Source organism: Nicotiana attenuata, chromosome 5, assembly GCF_001879085.1.
Source record: "Nicotiana attenuata strain UT chromosome 5, NIATTr2, whole genome shotgun sequence".
Lineage (NCBI taxonomy): Eukaryota > Viridiplantae > Streptophyta > Magnoliopsida > Solanales > Solanaceae > Nicotiana > Nicotiana attenuata.
Genome location: NC_031993.1, coordinates 16,086,139 through 16,105,848, shown reverse-complemented (window position 1 = coordinate 16,105,848; position 19,710 = coordinate 16,086,139).

The window sequence follows — 19,710 nt, the reverse complement described above, 5'->3', positions numbered from 1 at the left end:
CTTAATTCCAAAGATCTGACCAGCGCCATTTTCCCCCTCCCATTTCTTTCTCTTCTCCATTCCTTCTTCTTCTCAAAAAATACAGAAATGAGACCCATTTTTTATAATCAGATTTTTAGCCAAAGAGATTCAATATGAAACCCATTGTTTTTCAACATAGACAATTCTTAATTGTAAATTTGTGGGGTAGCCATATGAATCTTCTGTAACCTCCTCCGGCGAGCTTCAAAAGGTCGTAACCATCAAGATGTAGAATAATCAAAATCAAAACACTAGCTAGATCTGAAAAAGAAGATGAAGTCAGCAAAATCAATATCTCAGTCCTAAACTCTTGATTCACCTTCTATTTGGTTCTCCTCGAGTTTAAAGCTTCTCATCGACAATTTCTTCATTTTCTCTTCTTTTTAATCCTAGTCGATCTCGTGCAATTTTTTGAGGTAGTAGGGTGACAATTTGTAGTTTATTTGTAGTTTATGTAGAAAATTTTGTAGATGAAGAGCAAATTTTGTTGTCAACATTTTTTTCCACATAAGATTGTAGTTTAATTGTAGTATAAATGTAGTAATTTTGTAGATACCCTTAAAAATAATACAACTTTATACAATACTTAAACTGATTTGTAGTTTATTTGTAGTTTTTTTTTTTTTTTGTAGAAATTTTGTAGATGAAGAGAAAATTTGTAGTCAACATTTTTTTTCAACATAGATTATAATTTAATTGTAGTATAAATGTAATAATTTTATAGATACCCTTAAAAACAATACAACTTTATACAATACTTAAACTGATTTGTGGTTTATTTTTAGAAATTTTGTAGATAAAGAGAAAATTTTGTAGTCAACATCTTTTTTCAACATAGATTGTAGTGTAATTGTAGTATAAATGTAGTAATTTTGTAGATACCCTTCAAAACAATACTGCTTTATACATACGTAAACTGATTTGTAGTTTATTTATAGATTTTTTGTAGATTAGGAGAAAATTTTGTAGTCAACATTTTTTTGTGTTTGGAAGCAAATGTTTAACTTAGATAGTTTCATTTCACCAATATATTTTTCTATTCTTCCAGCTTCAAATCTACTCACTGTTGCAACGTCCCTGTTGTTTTCTGTTAACCTAGAAGTGGCCTGTTGTATATATCTCGTTTTATTCATTACTATTTCGAGCTTCTTGTTTGTGGCGCTAGTAGCATCTGTATCTTCTTTGCACATTCTTGAGTCATTCTTCAAATGGGAATGGTATTGGAGAAACAGAAATACGTGAAAAATGATGAAAGAGAAGCCTGCAGAAAAGGGAGGAAACAAATCTGATGTGAATATGAAAAAATATTTAGTCCCAAATTTTTAGGCGCCTAATTTGGAAGGAATAAACTATTCAAATATTTATCCCAGATTTGTAGGCGCCTAATTTGGAAGGAATCAGCTCTTAATATTGGGTATTTAATGAATGGTATAAATTTTGTAGGAAAAATATAAACATGACGGGTAATAATGGAAATATGCACATTTTTAGTAATAAGGTTTCATATATGGTATAGATAGGAAAAAATCCCTATTTCCAATTATAAGGGGTTGAAAAGTGGCTTATTTGTGACATGCACCTTTCTTATACGTAACACTGATTTTGCACCTTTGGTACATTATCTGGTTGCAATGTATACTCCAGTAACATGTTATGCATCTAGCTAGTTTTTATGACAAAATATTCATTTTATTTTTTGCTATTATTATGTGAGTAAATGATAATTCATCGTTCTCAAATTCACAGTAAAATAAGATCACAATGCATAACACGTTACGCTTATTTTCGTGGAAGTATTATCCAATATTGTGAACTAGATTTGATTTAAATCTTGATAGGAACCAAGGGACGAGAAAGGAGAATGGCATAATGAATGAGAAATATTTCCAACTTTTGATGTTTACAACAATAGCAATAATAATGAACTTAGTGTAATTCAACAAGTGGGGTCTGCTAATATTTCAATTTTGGAGATTTACGTGGTAAAAAATAATTGACTTGGATTGCATCTTCTTGTTTCTAATTCCAATATAGTTTCAAACATTTAGTTGCATAACGAGGCATATATGTTTCCCTGTTAGCACTGCATATGGTAAAGATAAAAGAGATAACATCTAGTTTCAAGTTTCAACACAAATGGAGAAGTAAAGAGATAATTATCTGGGGAGATAAATGCAAAGTTGGTTCTCGTATAAAAAATAAAAATAAAGGGTAATCTTACTCTTGTCTCAATTATAGCCAAGTTGGAGTGGATTATTGGTGTCTGGCTAAACTTTTATGAAAAAATAACTACTTTTGAATTTCAGTAAAAGAATAAAAAAAAAAAAGTTTTTTCCTAAAAGCACTTTTGGAATCTTGACCAAGCAGAAATTACTGTTCTAATATTGGTAAAAGTGTTTTTCAACATGATTAACCAAACACAAACTGTTACTCTCGAATAGCCTATTTGGTCAAACTTCTAAAATCAGCTTATTTTGAGAATTATTTTTTCTCAAAAGTCCTTTTCTCAAAATTACTTTTTGTGAGAAGCGGTTTGTATTTGACTAATTAATTTGAAAAGTACTTCTGAGTAGCAATTAGTGTTTGGCCAAGTTTTTAAGAAGTGCTTCTAAGGGGTCGTTTGGTTGGGAAACAAGTTATCCCATGATTAGTTATCCCGGGATTAGTTATCTCACCCTCGATAAAAACAAATACTATAATCCCCGGATAACTAATCCCGAGATTAGTTATACCATGATTTTTTTTCCAACCAAACGTGGGATAAACTCATCTCAAATTTAATCCCGGGATTAACTATCTCTTATCCCTCATACCAAACAAGCCCTAAGTGTATTTTTCTCAAAAGTCCTTTTGGGGAGAAGCTATTTTTTCTGCCTTTATTTAAAAACATTTTTTCCCCTAAAAGGTTGGCCAAACATTTTAATTTTGGGGAAAAAAAGATTTTGGCCTTGGAGAAGTGTATACGGCCGAAACCGGGCTCATCTATTGCATGACGGATCAGAACCGAAACATGATGGATTGAAGATCGACCCAGGTTCCATCGAACCAAAGTACGAAGTCAGAACATACGTCTCCAAGATCTTCGAGCCCGTGAATCCAGAATCGATCCCGATTCTGAACAAGCTCGAGGAAAAATTATCGGACCCAACATCGGAAGACCGAAATATTCGCAACCGATCGGATATCGCGGCGGGAATCTCGGCATGTATCAACGAGAGACCGACTAATTAGCAAATCACGAGATTTCTTACCTTTTATAGAATTGTACGTAAAGCCGGACTCCCCTATTATATAAAGGGGGTCTGATTCTTTGTAATACACACTGTAACACGTATCCCAAAAGCTTTATAATATTATTTTCTTTCTGCGAGCTATTGGTCTTCTGTATTTGACATTATTTGGATCATATTCGCTTCGAGCGAGATCTATTTCTCAAGGCTATAACTGTTCAAGTCACACAGTTTGAATTTATTTTATTATCGCTTGCTTTACTTATCGTTCAATCTATACTTTGTGTCAAATTAATCCACGTATCCTTAAAATCACTTATAAATTCAATTGTTATTTGATTTTTAGGGTAAACAGCTTGGCGCCCACTGCGGGGCTAAGGATAATAGTGGTTATTTGATATCAATTTTCATAACACATATTATTTTTCACTTGTTCTTTGAAGTGTCTCTGATTTCAGGCTTAAGCTCAAAATTTCAAACTCTTAGCACCTCTACCTACTGACAATGAATCTGATCACCACGGTGAAAACAATAACATAGCGCCCGGTAACGAGGTACCGCCCATTGATCCCGTCAGAATTCTGATTGCAGACCCGTTGGACGTTAATTCACATATGGCTATCGATACAAGCCCCCTACTGACCTCGAGAATAGCATCCGTGGTGGAGCTAGGTCGACAACACAGAATACTCAAAGCAATGGAGGGGACAGGGTTAATCTACGGATGATCTTCGAAATGTTGCAGGCTGAACAGGAGGCATTAGCTCAGTTACAAAACCAGAGCCGCGCACCAAGCAGGATCGAGCCCGGCCCGTCTCGAGAAATCACTCACATGGAGGAACTGGTCGCAAAAGGTCGATGATGGTAGGCTATAATCTCATGTTCTTGTCACTTATTACATTCCAATTTACTGCACTTTAATTGAGTTTGAGCTTTAATCACTAGTGTTTTGCATTAATTGTATGTTTTATGCTTTGTAGGAGTGATTCCGATCTATGTAGATGTCATGGAATGAATTCAAGCTATTCTGGAGCTTTGAAGTCTGAGAAAAAGCCACAGATTAAGTTGGGATCGTGTTCGGGGATCAACAGATGATAGTGCACTTTAAGAACGAAACGAAGAATCAAGCAGGCAAACTGCGCATTGTCCAGTAAAATGCACATAACTTTTCCCTCAAAAATCTATTTGGGCTCCACAATTTATCATTGGAAATCTATTTAAAAGGGCTACAACTTTTATGTTTTACATTTTTTCAAATTCCCAACTAGTGCGACGCACTGGGCGAGGCACCGTGCGACGCATCAGTGTAAAACTCTGTCAGAAAATAGCAAACTTCAGAGACTGGGTTTTTGTGGTCTGTCAGGAAAAATCACTAATGCTACACACAGTGCGACGCATAAAAGCAATAAGTTTGCAAGTTTTCCTATTTCGGCTAGGAAAAGGGAATTTTGTTTAGGTCCTACCCTACTTGGTATAAATACATGGAAGAACGGTATTTTCTGGACTTTTGACACATCTTAAATCTAAGGAAGCTAAGGAGGAGGTGGAGAAGCAAAAGCACAAGGATTTCATCATTCAATCCTCACTCAAGACAAGGGTTTGGGTGGTTTTATGTTTTCCTTTAACTTAAACATATTTATAATGAATTACTTCATATCTATGGAGTAGTTCTATTTAGGGTTTGATGAATTTGGTGTATTGATTCTTGTTTTGTGGATTATAACTCTAGTTTTTATGTATTGAATCGTTTTGGATGTTTTAATCGTTGCACCTATATTCACTAGTTTATGTAATCGAGAGAGGCATAACTTGTGATATTTTTGCAATATATTTTGTCGGTTGAATTCATTAATTCTTCTTAATAATCGGAAGAGGCTAGTTGAATTGTTGACTAAACCTAGTTAGGAGGATAATCGAGAGAGGTTCTCCTAAAAACCAATCCACTACGAATTCTTGCACATCTTCACGTGCTTAAAGTTGGTTAAGCTTGTGAGGTTGAGACTTAATCGAGAGAGGAGTTTCTACTAAATAATTGAATTAATAACCAAGTGAATTCGAGAGACTCACTTGAACATTAGAAGTGAATTATCTAGAGCTAAATCTCAAACATTTATCTTGCACATATCCTATCAACCCTATCTTCTCCCATTAATATCATCCTTTGCTTATTACTTGTGTTGTTTGTCACTAGTCAATAACTTAGAATCTTAGTTAATTTTAGATTTAAATCACATAATTCTAAATTGTTGATCGTCATGGATAGCAGTCGAGCTATAAACTACGAAAATATTATTTAACTCCAATCCCTGTGGATACGACATTTTACTTTGCTATATTCGACTAGCGAGCATATTTTAGTGTGTTTTTTGCGCTCGTCGGTCGAGTGGGAACGAGTCGGGTAATAACCCCGAGATCATAAAAATTCTCGAGGAGATGACAAAACGATTAGAATCAGGGGAAAAGAAAATCGAAGCAAATGACAAAAAAGGTGGAGACCTACAATTCTCGGGTCGACCAAATCCCGGGAGCACCGCCGATACTGATGGGCTTGGATTCCAAGAAGTTTGTGCAGAAACCTTTCCCTCCGAGTGCGGCTCCGAAGACAATCCCTAAAAAATTCCGCATGCCTGAGATTCCTAATTACAACGGAATGACTGACCCAAACGAGCATGTCACTTCATACACATGCGCCATCAAAGGAAATGACTTGGAGGATAATGAGATCGAGTTCGTCTTACTAAAGAAATTCAGAGAAAACTTGTCAAAGGGAGCCATGATATGGTATCATAACGTACCCTCTAATTCTATTGACTCATTTACTATGCTTGCAGACTCTTTTGTTAAAGCACACGCTGGGGCTATCAAGGTCAAAACCGGGGAATCGAACCTCTTCAAAGCGAGGCAAAAAGATAGTGAAATGCTCAAAGAGTTCGTATCTCGATTTCAAATGGAATGGATGGACCTACTGCCGGTCGCTGATGATTGGGTCGTTCAAGCTTTTACCCAAGGACTCAATGTTCGAAGTTTGGTGGCTCCACAGTAATTGAAGCGAAATCTAATAGAATATCCACATGTCACTTGGGCTAATGTGCATAACCGACATCAATCGAAGATCAGAGCCGAAGACGATCAACTGGGGGCTCCTTCCGGGTCCGTTTATCCCGTTAGACCCGTCGATACAGTCAAGAGAGATATTGATCATGAACCAATGTCGAACGGGGATTGGTATCAACCATACAATGAGGATCGAAGAAGCAATGGGTCCAAACAGAGTTCTATACGAAATGAAGGAAGAAATGACCGAGGCCAAAGCAACCGGGGACACATGAGCAAGAATGGTTTCAACAGGCCTATCAGACCCAAAGAAGCACCGAGGTTGTCAGAATATAACTTTAATGTTGATGCTACTGCTATCGTATCAACTATCGGACGCATCAAAGATACCAAATGACCTCGACCTCTACAATCCGACCCAGCCTAAAGGTATCCAAACCAGATGTGCAAATATCATAGCACTCACGGCCACAGATAAAGGATTGCCGACAGTTGAGGGAGGAGGTAGCCAGGTTATTCAACAACGAGCATCTTCAAGAATTCCTAAGTGATCGAGCCAAGAATCATTTCAGAAGTAGGGACTCCAATAAACAAACCGAGCAAGAAGAACCTCAGCACGCCATTCACATGATCATCGGAGGGGTCAACTTTCTCAAGGCCCAATGTTAAAGTGCACCAAAGTATCCATCACAAGGGAGAAACGGACTCGAGATTACATACCAAAAGGAACTTTGTCTTTCAGCGACGAGGACGCAAAAGGAATCATGCAGCCCCATAATGATGCACTGGTAATATCTATACTCATGAATAAATCTCGAGTTAAACGTGTGTTAATTGATCCAGGTAGCTCGGCCAACATCATTCGATCGAGGGTCGTATAACAACTCGGCCTACAGGACGAAATCGTGCCTGCAGCCCGGTTACTAAACGAATTCAACATGGCTTGTGAAACTACCAAGGGAGAAATAACATTGCCAGTAAACGCCGCCGGGACCATCCAGGAAACCAAGTTTTATGTGATTGAAGGGGTCTTGAGGTACAACGCCCTGTTCGGGAGGCCATGGATCCACAGCAAGAGGGCAGTGCCCTCGACTCTTCACCAGGCGTTAAAATTTTCAACGCTAGGAGGGATTAAGACGATCTAAGGAGAGGAACCAACCTCAAAGGAAATGTTTGCAGTCGAAGAAGTGATTTCAGTATCAACACTGGCAACATCGAAGGAACCAAGTTCGAGTACAAAACAGGAAACTAAATAGCAATTATCGGCACCAGCCACGACCAAATCGGATAAACGAGGGACCGACGAAGATGATGATTACGGGGTTCCCAGATCTTTTATAGTACCCGATGATTCTAATGCTACAAAATCAATGGTCAAAGATTTAGAACAAGTCACGTTGATCGAATATCTACCCGATCGAAATGTATACCTGGGCACGGGGTTAACCTCCAAGCTCAGGAAAAAACTTTCAATTTCTCATAGTTAACATAGATTATTTTGCTTGGTACCATCCAGACATGACAGGAATTCCACCGGAGATAACCACTCAAAAGCTGAGCTTGGACCCGAAATTCCACCCGGTCAAGCAGAAAAGGAGAGCCCAGTTCGAGATCAAACATGCTTTCATCAAGGATGAGGTAACTAAACTCCTTAAAATAGGGTCCATTGGGGAAGTCAAATATCCGGAATGGTTAGCAACTGCAGTAGTAGTCCCTAAAAAGGGAACAAACTGAGAATGTGTGTAGATTATAAAGATTTAAATAAGGCACGTCCCAATGACTCTTTCCCTTTTCTCAACATCGATCGCATGATCGATGCCACGGCCGACCACGAGATCCTCAGTTTTCTCGATGCCTACTCCGGGTACAACCAAATATGGATGAACCCAGATGATCAGGAAAAGACTTCTTTCATCACTAAGTATGGCACATATTGCTATAACGTGATGCCATTTGGATTAAAAAACGCCGGTGCCACTTACCAATGCCTAGTAAACCGAATGTTTGAAGAACAAATAGGGAAATCCATGGAAGTTTACATTGATGAAATATTGGTTAAGTCCATGCGAGCAGAGGACCATTTAAAGCATTTCCAGGAAACCTTCAGTATATTGAAGAAGTACAACATGAAGCTAAATTCGGAAAAATGTGCATTCAGAGTCGGATCAGGTAAATTTCTCGGGTTCATGGTATCCAACTGAGGAATCGATATCAACACCGACAAGATCAAAGCTATCAAGGATATCACGGTAGTGGATAATGTGAAGGCCGTGCAAAGGCTAACCGGGCGTATTGCCGCCCTAGGGCAAGGTCCTCCGATAAGAGCCACCAGTCTTTCTCGTTACTGAAGAAGAAAAACAACTTCACATGGACTACAGAATGCCAAACGGGCCTTGGAAGAACTGAAGTGATATCTATCGAGCCTGCCACTACTCCACACACCGAAGGCAGACGAACAACTATACCTGTACTTCGCAGTATCAGAGATACCGGTAACTAGAGTCCTAATTCGGGGAAAACAAGGTACACAATTTCCAATTTATTACGTTAGTAGGATCTTAGGTGAGGCCGAAACTAGATACCCTCACCTAGAAAAATTGGCGCTCGCTTTGCAAAGCGCCTCTAGAAAACTGAAACCATATTTTCTATGCCATCCTATATGTGTTGTGACAACTTACCCATTGTGAAATATATGCATAAACCCGAACTCTCGGGACGATTGGCCAAATAGGCCGTGGAAATCAGGTACGATATTGAGTATCGACCCCGGACAACCATTAAGTCTCAAATTTTGGCAAATTTCATGGCCGACTTTATGCTAGCCCTAATACCCGAGGTCGAAAGAGAGTTGTTGGTAAACTTAGGGACGTCTTCGGGAATCTGGACCCTCTTTACGGACGGTGCCTCAGACGCAAAGGGGTCCGGACTTGGCATCGTACTGAAGCCAACCACAGGCAATGTAGTTAGACAATCCATTAAAACTGCAAAATTGACTAACAACGAGGCCGAATATGAGGCCATGATTGCAGGTCTCGAATTGGCCAAAAGCTTAGGGGCAGAGGTGATCAAAGCGAAGTGCGACTCCTTCCTTGTGGTGAACCAGGTTAATGGAACGTTCGAGTTCAGAGAAGACCGAATGCAAAGGTACCTAGATAAGTTGCAGGTAACATTACATCGGTTCAAAGAGTGGACTTTGCAGTACGTACCTCGAGATCAAAATAGCGAGGTCGATGCCCTTGCAAGCTTAGGGTCGTCGGTCGAAGATGACGAGCTCAACTCTGGGGCAATCGTACAACTCATGAGATCGGTAGTAGAAGAAGGTCACGCCGAAATAAACTCCACAAGGTTAACTTGGGATTGGAGAAACAAATATGTAGAGTACTTGAAGACTGGGAAACTGCCCTTAGATCCAAAAGAATCGAGAACCCTGCGCACAAAGGCAACCCGATTCAGCTTGTCCGAGGATAGAACCTTGTTCAGAAGAATGTTCGATGGCCCACTAGCAATATGTCTGGGATCGGGAGATAACGAGTACATTCTGAGGGAAGTCCACGAGGGAACCTACGGAAATCATTCAGGCGCCAAATCATTGGTTCGAAAGATAATCAGACCCGGCTATTACTGGACCGACATGGAAAAAGATACGAAGGAGTTCATACGAAAATGTGAGGAATGCCAAAGACATGCTTCGATGATTCACCAACCCGGGGAACTGTTGCCTTCGGTCTTGTCACCATGGCCATTCATGAAATGGGGAATGGACAATGTTGGCCCTCTTTCATGGGCACTCGGTAAGGCTCAATTTATATTATTTATGACTGACTGTTTTTCTAAGTGGGTTGAAGCACAGGCGTACGAAAGTCGGGGAGAAGGAAGTCATCGACTTCATTTGGGACCACACATATGTCGGTTCGGAATGCCATCCGAAATCGTATGTGACAACGGGAAACAATTTATCGGCAGCAAAGTGACCAAGTTTCTCGAGGATCATAAGATTAAACGAATCCTGTCAACACCTTATCACCCTAGTGGGAATGGACAAGACGAATCTACCAACAATACCATACTCCAAAACCTCAAAAAGAGGTTAACTGACGCCAAAGGAAAGTGGAAGGAAATCCTTCCAAAGTCCTACGGGCATAACGTACGACCTCAAAGTCCAGTACCGGGGCCACCCAATTCTCATTGGTTTATGGCGCCAAAGCTCTAATACTGGTTGAAGTCGGAGAGCCAAGTATCATATTCCGATAAGCAACAAAGAAATCAAATGACGAGGCAATGAATACAAGCTTGGTACTGTTGGACGAAAGGCGCGAAGCCACCCTTGTTCGGTTGGCTGCCAAAAAGAAACGGATCGAGAGATATTATAACAGAAGGGCCAACATTCAATACTTCAACGTCGGGGACTTAGTGCTAAGAAAGGTCACATTGAACACCTGAAACCCAAGCGAGGGAAAGTTAGGACCAACTGGGAAGGACCGTATCATATTGTCGAAATCACCGAAAAAGGATCCTACAAGCTCGGAACGATGAATGGTGAACAACTACCGAGCAATCGGAATATAACTCACCTAAAACGATATTACTGCTAAGGTACGACCCCATTCATTTTCTTTTATTTATATTTCGGACTAACACCTGCAGGTAACCGACAAGGAGCAGTACAAAGTTTTAGGTCAGAAAGCACGCGTTGCATTCTTTTTCCCATGGACCGGATTTTTCCCAAATGGGTTTTCTGGCAAGGTTTTTAACGAGACAACAATGGATCGTGCTAACTTAGAATTATAGACCGATCACGAATCGGTGTCAAAGATCACATTAACAGTATCCGAAGCTTCTCTCTATGATCAACTTCGAATACTGGGGGGCATTACCCTCAGATATCGACTTTAGCAAGGAAATTGCTTCATGATACAAGGGTCTCTATAAGTAGGATTTATTGTAAGGGCCAAACGGTCAAACGAACCGTGCCTGCATAGATTACTCGAGCCATAGCATAAAGCATGTACGCATGTATGACTATTTTACACAAGAATAAAGAGAAGTTTTCTCCTTGCAATCATCTTGTCTTTTACAATATTCTTATTTACATTTCTTAAGGAATTCCCTGCTTCTGATCCCTTAAAGCTAACGAGCCCAAGGGCCGCTTTAACTTGAGATCGAACAATCACTCCCTCACTTGGGGACTGTTGTCTGAAAACAAACTCGAACGGTCCAAGCTATTAGACCTCGGGGGCATAAGACCTATTAGGCAACCCCCGAATTTAAAAGCCACGGCCATCCCCGCTCGGGGACTGTTATCTTAGGCAAGCCCGGATAACTAGGGAAAGCAAGCCCACTGGACGACACCCAAATTAAAATGCTACGGCCGTATTAACATGGCTCGAAGACGTCCGAAACCCGTAATAAAAATAAGTCCTTTGAAAAGAAAATTTTCATAACCGGTTCTAAAGGCTACCCTCGGCGAACTATAATCTCAACTACTTACTTTGGGAGGAAGTTTCCGGTAACACCGAACCCCCAAAACGCCTTAAAACAGAATAATGTAAAGGCGAGGTTTATTTGATCCGTCGAACATAACCTAATTATTTCGTGCTAAAGTATTTTGATCTTTGTGTATATAAATAATAAAGCAAAGGAAAAAATCGAAAGTCGTGGAATGGAAAGAAAGCCTTATAAATTTATACAAAATTCTTTGTATAGGGGCCAAACAGCCCGATGAAATTTTTAACAAAGGCTGAACGACCTCAACAAAAATGCCAAAAACACAAAACAAAAACATCTAAAGGCCTAAGTGACCCGGTCCTCATCAGGGGCAACGTTACCACCCTCGGGATCTTCCCCCACCTTTGGACTCGCTTAAACCTTTAGAGTCATTATCATCCTCGGGATAAGCCAACCTTCTAGCTTCAGCTTCGAGCTCCTTGGCGTTCTCGATCTTGGCTAACCCCGAGCATGGATTTCCTCAAGGGCCTCCCTTCGAGATTGCCATTTAGCATGCTCGGTGATGTCTTTTGCTCGAACATGAGCAGCCTCGGCATCGGCCTTATAAACGGCCACCATCTCAATAGCATTGGCCTTAATTACTTTAGCCTCTGACTTGGCCGCTTCAAGCTCCGTGGCCTCGATCAGAGATGGCCGAATTCAATTGGGACTAGAGCTCCTCGATCTTCTTGGCCTGCGCCAAGGACGACTCCTTTATACCTCGGAGCTGGACTTAGCCGAAGCCAGTTGGGCTCGGGCAGTCTTCTTTTCTGAGGCCAGGCGGTCCATGTTCTTTTTTTATTTTTCAGCCTCAGCCTTTACCGCATCTACCTCTTCCCCGAGCTGCCCGATCTTGTCGATCTTCTGTTGGACCTGCGGGTTCAGACCATTTTCCACCATGTCCGATTCGTCGTCAGTAACTTCAGAAATTCTTCTTACCTGCTCAGCCAGGTCGGCATGCTCTTTCCGAGCCACCTCTAACTCAACCCAGAGGCCCTTATCCTCCCCTTATCTTTGCTCACTGAGAAGTTTGTAAGCATATCTTTTCTTAGTGAGCCCTCAGATCTCGGCCTCGTACTGGTTCAGCTCTTCCCGGAATCGGAGGAACATTTCATGGTGGAGTACCGAAGCCTACAAACACAGAGAGAGGAGTTACAATCATCTACAAAATTATCTAAGTACACATTAGAAATTATTAAGAGGTATCTGAGGTTACCCGATATAATGCTTATTGGGCTTCATACCGAAGGTAACGGGCCACCTCCACGGGGGCAGAAAGAACCCGGGCATCTTCCAAATAGACATAACGGATGACCGCTTCCGGTCGAGATTCAAACTTAGGGCCGGGAACCGGTTGAGTAATTTCGAGCTCGAGGCAAGTCCACTCGATGGACTCTTCTTCGGCACCGGTATATGGCCCAACCCGGTGATGTCCTCCGTAGCGGTAGAGTCTATGCCATCAAAAAAGTAGTTAAAGGGGTCTACTGATGACTAGGGATTTTGACGCATTTTATACTCTTTCTTGCTTATGCTTTGATCAAATATTCATACAAAATAGTCCCAAAAGGCTCACAAGTTGTGCTTGATTGCAGGTTTGATTAACAAAGTGACAAAATGTCAAAGATCGGCTCAAAAGGAGTGAAACTTGCACAAGTGCCAAAGACAAGCCAAGTTCAGTCAAAACAGGCCCAGTGCGGCCGCACACCACTTTGTGCGGTCCGCACTAGGAGATTCAGAGAGCTGTATTTTCTAGCATCCAGGCAGTGCGGCCGCACTAGGTTTTGTGCGGTCCGCACTGAAGGCAATGCGGCCGCACTACCATTTTGTGCGGTCAGTAGTGCCAAGATTCAGAGAGGTTGCATTTTCAAGTTTTAAGCCTCCGCGGTCAACTTTGTGCGGACCGCACTAGAAGCCTCCGCGGCCGTAGTCCATTCTGTGTGGTCCGTGGAGCCCAAGTTCAGAGAGCAAGAATTTGAAGTCAAGAGCCCAGTGCGGACCGTGGTCCATTTTGTACGGCCCGCAGTAACCCTGCAGGGGCAATTTTGTCCAGAATTTTCAGCTTAGTATAAATAGATTCTTTTTCCATTTTTAGGGTATCAGATATTGTATTACAGTAGCTGCGCTCGTGGGTCGACTTTTCTTAGCCATTTTGGGCATTTTTACTTACATTCCATCATTGAATCTTTGTATTTAGCTTAGCAATTAATTAATATGTGTTTATCTTCTTCTATTTCTTGCTTTTTTTCTTTGAATATGAGTAGCTAGACCCATAAGCTAGGGTTGTGGCTCAACCCTAGTGTGGGTAATTGATGGGTCTTGTAATTTAGGGCTAAATTGACTATGGGTGTTTGTTATTTGGGCCAATTTCATGGTTAATTTCTGAATTAGTGGTTGCAAACACTAGTTTGTGTTGAGTTGGCTTGAGCTCCTCTTGAGAAAGAGAGCTTAAGTCTCCGAAATTGGTCCAACAATGAATTGGGGCGTACTCAAGGGATTGATAGCCCCAATTAAAGGGTTAAACCTCGAGAGAGTAATACCCGAATTGAACCCTAAGTTGTTTGTGCGAAAATTGCATACCCAATTGGTCTTGAGAAAGCCAATTCGGGCAAAATCACTTGAACCACCGAGAGGTGTAGAGTGGGTAAATTCGTGCAACGGTTATAACATACTCCCCAAATATGTCAAATGTGCCTTAGATTCAAGTACCCGTCAATTGACCACCTAGGCGGTAGTCACTATCCTAGTGCCTTTTAAGCCCATTTGAACAACTCGTAGCATAATAGTTCTTAGCATAATTTACAATTTGTAGTTTGATAATAGTAGAATTATAAAGAAAATCCCAAAAATGAATAGAAGTGTAATTAAGAACACATACACAACTCTACGCTAGATAGATACTCGATTCCAACTTCTAGCTCTCTGAGGATTCGATCCCGACCCAAAATTGGGTAAAAGCTATTGCGACCCTCTCTTGCTACTTTTTAGTAGTGCGGAGTTGGCAGCGATCATCTACCGCCCCTTGTGGCTCTTCGTTGGATCGTTCTTTCAGCGCCTGAGCATCGGCAATCATAGATTTAGTAAATAATGGCGAACCGGAGAGGTCTATCACTCCGGGTATGCCCTTCGGAGCCCTATCCGCTATCCGGGAAGAACTGGCTACGATCTCGTTATCGGCCTCCCTATCTCGAGGCAAAGTGGCCTCGCCCCCTTCTAGTTCAGAATCTTCGGCTAAAGCTTCCCTATTGACCTCCCCGAGTCGAGACAATTCAGTTTCATCTCCCGCCGGTTCGTAGGCCCCTCGTATCATGATACCTGACCGTACACGGGCCACTAGTTCAGAGTTCTCTTCTTCTTCTTCTGACTCATCCCTGAGCCGGTGGAATGAGTCCGAAGAGGGTGCCCGAGCACTGGTGCTACCCTTAGGTTTACGCACTTGGCTGTCAATTTCTTATTCATTCATTGCGTTCGGCCGGCGCTCCTTTCTCATCTCAAACCATAACTACTATGGCACCAATTAGCCATTTCTAATGGTTAATTACTGTTACCCTCTTTAAAAAATTTAATATTTGTATTTTCCCTCTATTTTCTTTGTATTCTAGCCTTCTTCTTCATTTTTTTTAATCTTTCTTCTTCCTTTATTCTTGTGGGTTTCATATGAAATTTTCTTCTTCTCTTGTTTCTTCTAAAATTATCTTTCTTCTTCATTTAGGTCTTCTTCTTTCAACCAAACCCTAATTTTTTTTATCCCAATTCTCATATTAAACTATAATTCCCGCTGAAAACGAAGGTTATAAAAATTCAATGTTTTATCGAAGTTTAATGGTAAAAATCACGATTGAGAAATGGTGTAGCCATTATCGGAAGAGATAGAAGAGATTTTTTTTTTTTTTTTTAACAAATGACCATGTGTTTATCCCTTCACTCTCTTCCTTTGATTTTTAACCCTCTAAACATTTACCCATTTAATTATTTTTTATTACTTGTTAAAATTCTTAATTAAATCGATATATCAGATTAGCCTAAGTAAATAGAAGGGTGTATCACACTCACCACTAAAAATCGACGAGGAATTTTTAAGTAGGTAACTGACAAAAACATAATAGTTTAAGGGGGTTTTAAAGTATTCACTCTTTTAAAATTGTAAAGGAGCATGATATACAAATAACACTAATTAATTAAACAGTAACTCTTGTTCTTTTAATAATTTTTATTTTTGGAGAACTGTGATCTGCTTGTTTGACTTAACGAGTGGGTTGGTAGCCATGTTAATTGTCTCAAATATTCTAGTATTTGTTTATTGTACGACGAGAAGTTGCTTCGAATATTGAGGAGATCTAGATCCACTTGTAATAATTTAAACTGGTCCTGCATTGATATTTGGAAGAAATTGCATACAAGGAGTTGAAAATCTTAATGATATGTTTCCGCTATAAGTGAAGAGGGAATCTAATCATATATTTATAATAGGAAATTACACTCAATAACCTTAAAAATGGATTATTTTGATATTTTGATATTTTGATCTCAGCTTACGCTATGGATAAACTTTTAAAGTCACAAGTCAAAAATATTATCTAATACTTGTAAAATTTAAAGTTCTGCCCGTGAAACAAGCAAGGTCAAAAAATCAAAAGTGACACCCAAAGTATCCTATTTGTGCAAACCACAATGGACTCTTCTATTACGGACTCATAAATCTACAATAAGGCATATACTACTGTCAAACTCACGTCGATATATGTAGTGATTCAAGCCAACATGAAAATCAATAGATATGAGACACAAGTCATATTCACCAATTATATTTATTTAGCATGGTTTATAAAACCAAATATTTAGATGAATTTTATACTACGACTGATATCGCATGTGAGACACCTCGATGGGATGTATATTCTTTTCTAGTAGAAAGAGCAATTTGATGGGGGCGAACAATGAATGTTTTCTGGCAATTCAACTTTCAAAATTTTGGCTCAACATTCAGAATTATATCCTGAAACATATCAAAACTTTTAAAATTTGTTTATTTTGAAAAGTGTATTTTGTTTCGGAAGTACTTTTTGCAACAATATTTTTATAACCTATTTGGCCAAGCTTCTTGTTTACCCTCAAAATCGGATAACAATTGAATTTATAGGTGATTTTAACGCTACGTGGATTAATATGACACAAAGTGATAGATTGACCGATAAGTAAAGCAAGCAATAATAAAATAAATTTAAATCGTGTGACTTGAGCAGTTATAGCCTTGAGAAATAAATCTCGCTCGAATAGAGAAATCAATAATAAAATAAATTCAAATCATGACTTGAACAGTTATAGCCTTGAGAAATAAATCTCGCTCGAACTGAATATGATCCAAATAATGTCAAATACAAAAGAACAATAGCTCACAGAAAGAAAATAATATTATAAAGCTTTTGGGATGCGTGTTACAATGTGTATTATAAAGAATCAGACCCCCTTTATATAGTAGGGGAGTCCTGCTTTAGGTACAATTTTATAAAAGATAAAAAATCTCGTGATTTGCTAATTAGTCGGTCTCTCGTTGATAAGTACCGAGATTTCTGCCGTGATATCTGATCGGTTGCGGATATTTTGGCCTTCCTTTATTGGGTCCGATAATGTTTCCTTGAGCTTGTTCGGATCGGGGTCGATTCCGGAGTCACGGGGTCGAAGATCTTGGAGACGTATGTTCTGACTTCGTACTTTGGTTTGACGGAACCTAGGGTCAATCTTCAATCCATCACGTTTCGGTTCCGATCCGTCATGCGATAGATTAGGTTTCGGCCGTATACAGATAGTCCCCTCGTTTTTCGGAGTGTAAACGACGAGAAATGATATGAGCCCCTGACCCTGATCTCGATACTTCGTTTAAGAAACGACAAAAATAGACGAAACGTCTCGTCAGTCACATCTTAATGGCAGTAAATGCTCATCAGTCGCTGGTCGGCCGCTACAGACTTTGAACCATCGCTTGAATACTATATATACTCCATCCTTCATTCATTCAAACTTTACCTTTAAACCTCTTCTACTCTTGTTCTTTAAAAAATCTTTGCATTCTCTAACACTTGTACCAGATTTCTTGAGGTTTTTGCAAGAATCTTCGCTTGTCTTCATTCCAAAACATTAGCGTAACCTTTTAACTTCCTCTTCTTCATCTCTATTCAGAAAAAATGGCGAAAACTTCTAAGACAGTTCCACAAAAAGAAACTGCCTCTTCATCACGGCCGGTCGGCGAGGAAACAACAGCGGAACCTCACCCTGAAGTGTTTGTTCCTGGTGGGTGCTCGCCCGGTACTGATTTCAAGGTCGAAAAGACTTCCACGGTACCGGGTCGATGCGAGCCAGTCTCGAGATATATATGCTCGATCACCGACGATCTCCTCTCCAAGGTCAAAGAGGATTGCAACTGGGTTGATGAACACGTGGTGATGCCCACGCCTGAGGAAGCGATTACTGCCCACGTGGAGGGTTTTTTAAGTGTTTACACTTATCCCTTCACGTTGGGCCCCTTGGACCCGGTCATTATCGCCTTCTGTTAGAGGTACGAGGTGACCCTTGGTCAAATCCATCCCTCTTTCTGGAGGATAGCAATTCTCCTCCGCTTCTTCGTAAACAAAATCGAGGGGTGTCCCTTCACCCTCGATCATCTTATGCACATGTACAGTCCCTGACTCTCTCGAGGGGGATTAATAAAGCTCACCCGTCGGGCCAGTAAGGCCCCATTCTCGAGTATAGGCGAGGATCGGGATCGAGGATGGTTGGGCCGATTCGTTCGAGTGAAGACCTCGAATTTAATCCCGGCCGAGGACATGCCATTTCTCGAGAAACGGAACATGAAACGTAAGTATAACTTTGCCTTAAAGATTTCGTTTATTTTTTTTCTTTTTCCTCCCTTCTTATCGATAATTTGCGGTGCATCTGTTGCTCGAATGCCAAATGTAGTTCCTCGACTCAAGGAGTGGGTCGAGGACCTCGTGTCGCAGAAAGCCTATATTCCGAGTACGCGTGGCGCGAACTGTTGAAGGGCCGGTGGGAGGCCCGTTCCCATGGTAAGTTTCCTTTTCCGATTTAATAATATTTAAGTTTTTCCTCGTGCCATTGAGTTCTTATTAGTTCCATTTTCTTTTGCAGGTCTTCCCAAGGATATTGCTATGAGGCCTCCATCCGGTGACGAGGATGTGCCTCTCGAGTCCCCTGCTCCAAGCCAGGGTGATGAGAAGAAAAGGAAGACGGCCTGGAGTTCTCCGAGCTTAGAAAAGAAGAAAACCAAAAGAAGAGCGAGGGGCTTTAGAGGGAAAAGGGGGGCGAGCTTTAATTGAAGTAGGGGCGGAGCTCCTCTCCTTAGAGTCAAGTAGCTTTCACTCCTGAAAATTGTAGATGTCTTCTTCTTTACTGAGGGAGTAGGTATGGCGCACACTTACTATTTCTATGAGTTCCCTTTGGCAGGTCAATTAGGCAAATGATCAAATTCTCGCGATATCCGCACATAGTCCTGGTTGGAAGACAGGATCCATCCTCATTTTTGTACTTGCTGTTTTATTTTCCAATTATTTCTTCAATTAAGAAAACGAAAGAGAATAAATAAGATTCTCTTAGCTCATTCGGAAGGATCTCATAATCGATCGCGAAGCTATCGCCCGGTTCAACCAACCGTCCGTCCTGGTGCCTTTGCTACTGATTTGACCGCTTCTCATCGTTAATCCGGGTTCACCTTGGCCCTCGCCCCAGAGTTCTTATGAAGACTCTGGTGGTGCATGTGTATGATAGGGCCCCCCATAAGCGGTTTGATTGAACTGTTCACATTGGCCATCTAGAGAGATTATATACAGTGTGCCGTTAGGGAGGAGAACTCTTGAATAGGAAAGAGGGGGAAAACTGACTTCTAGTGAGGGTTGGCGCCCTCTTTTATATG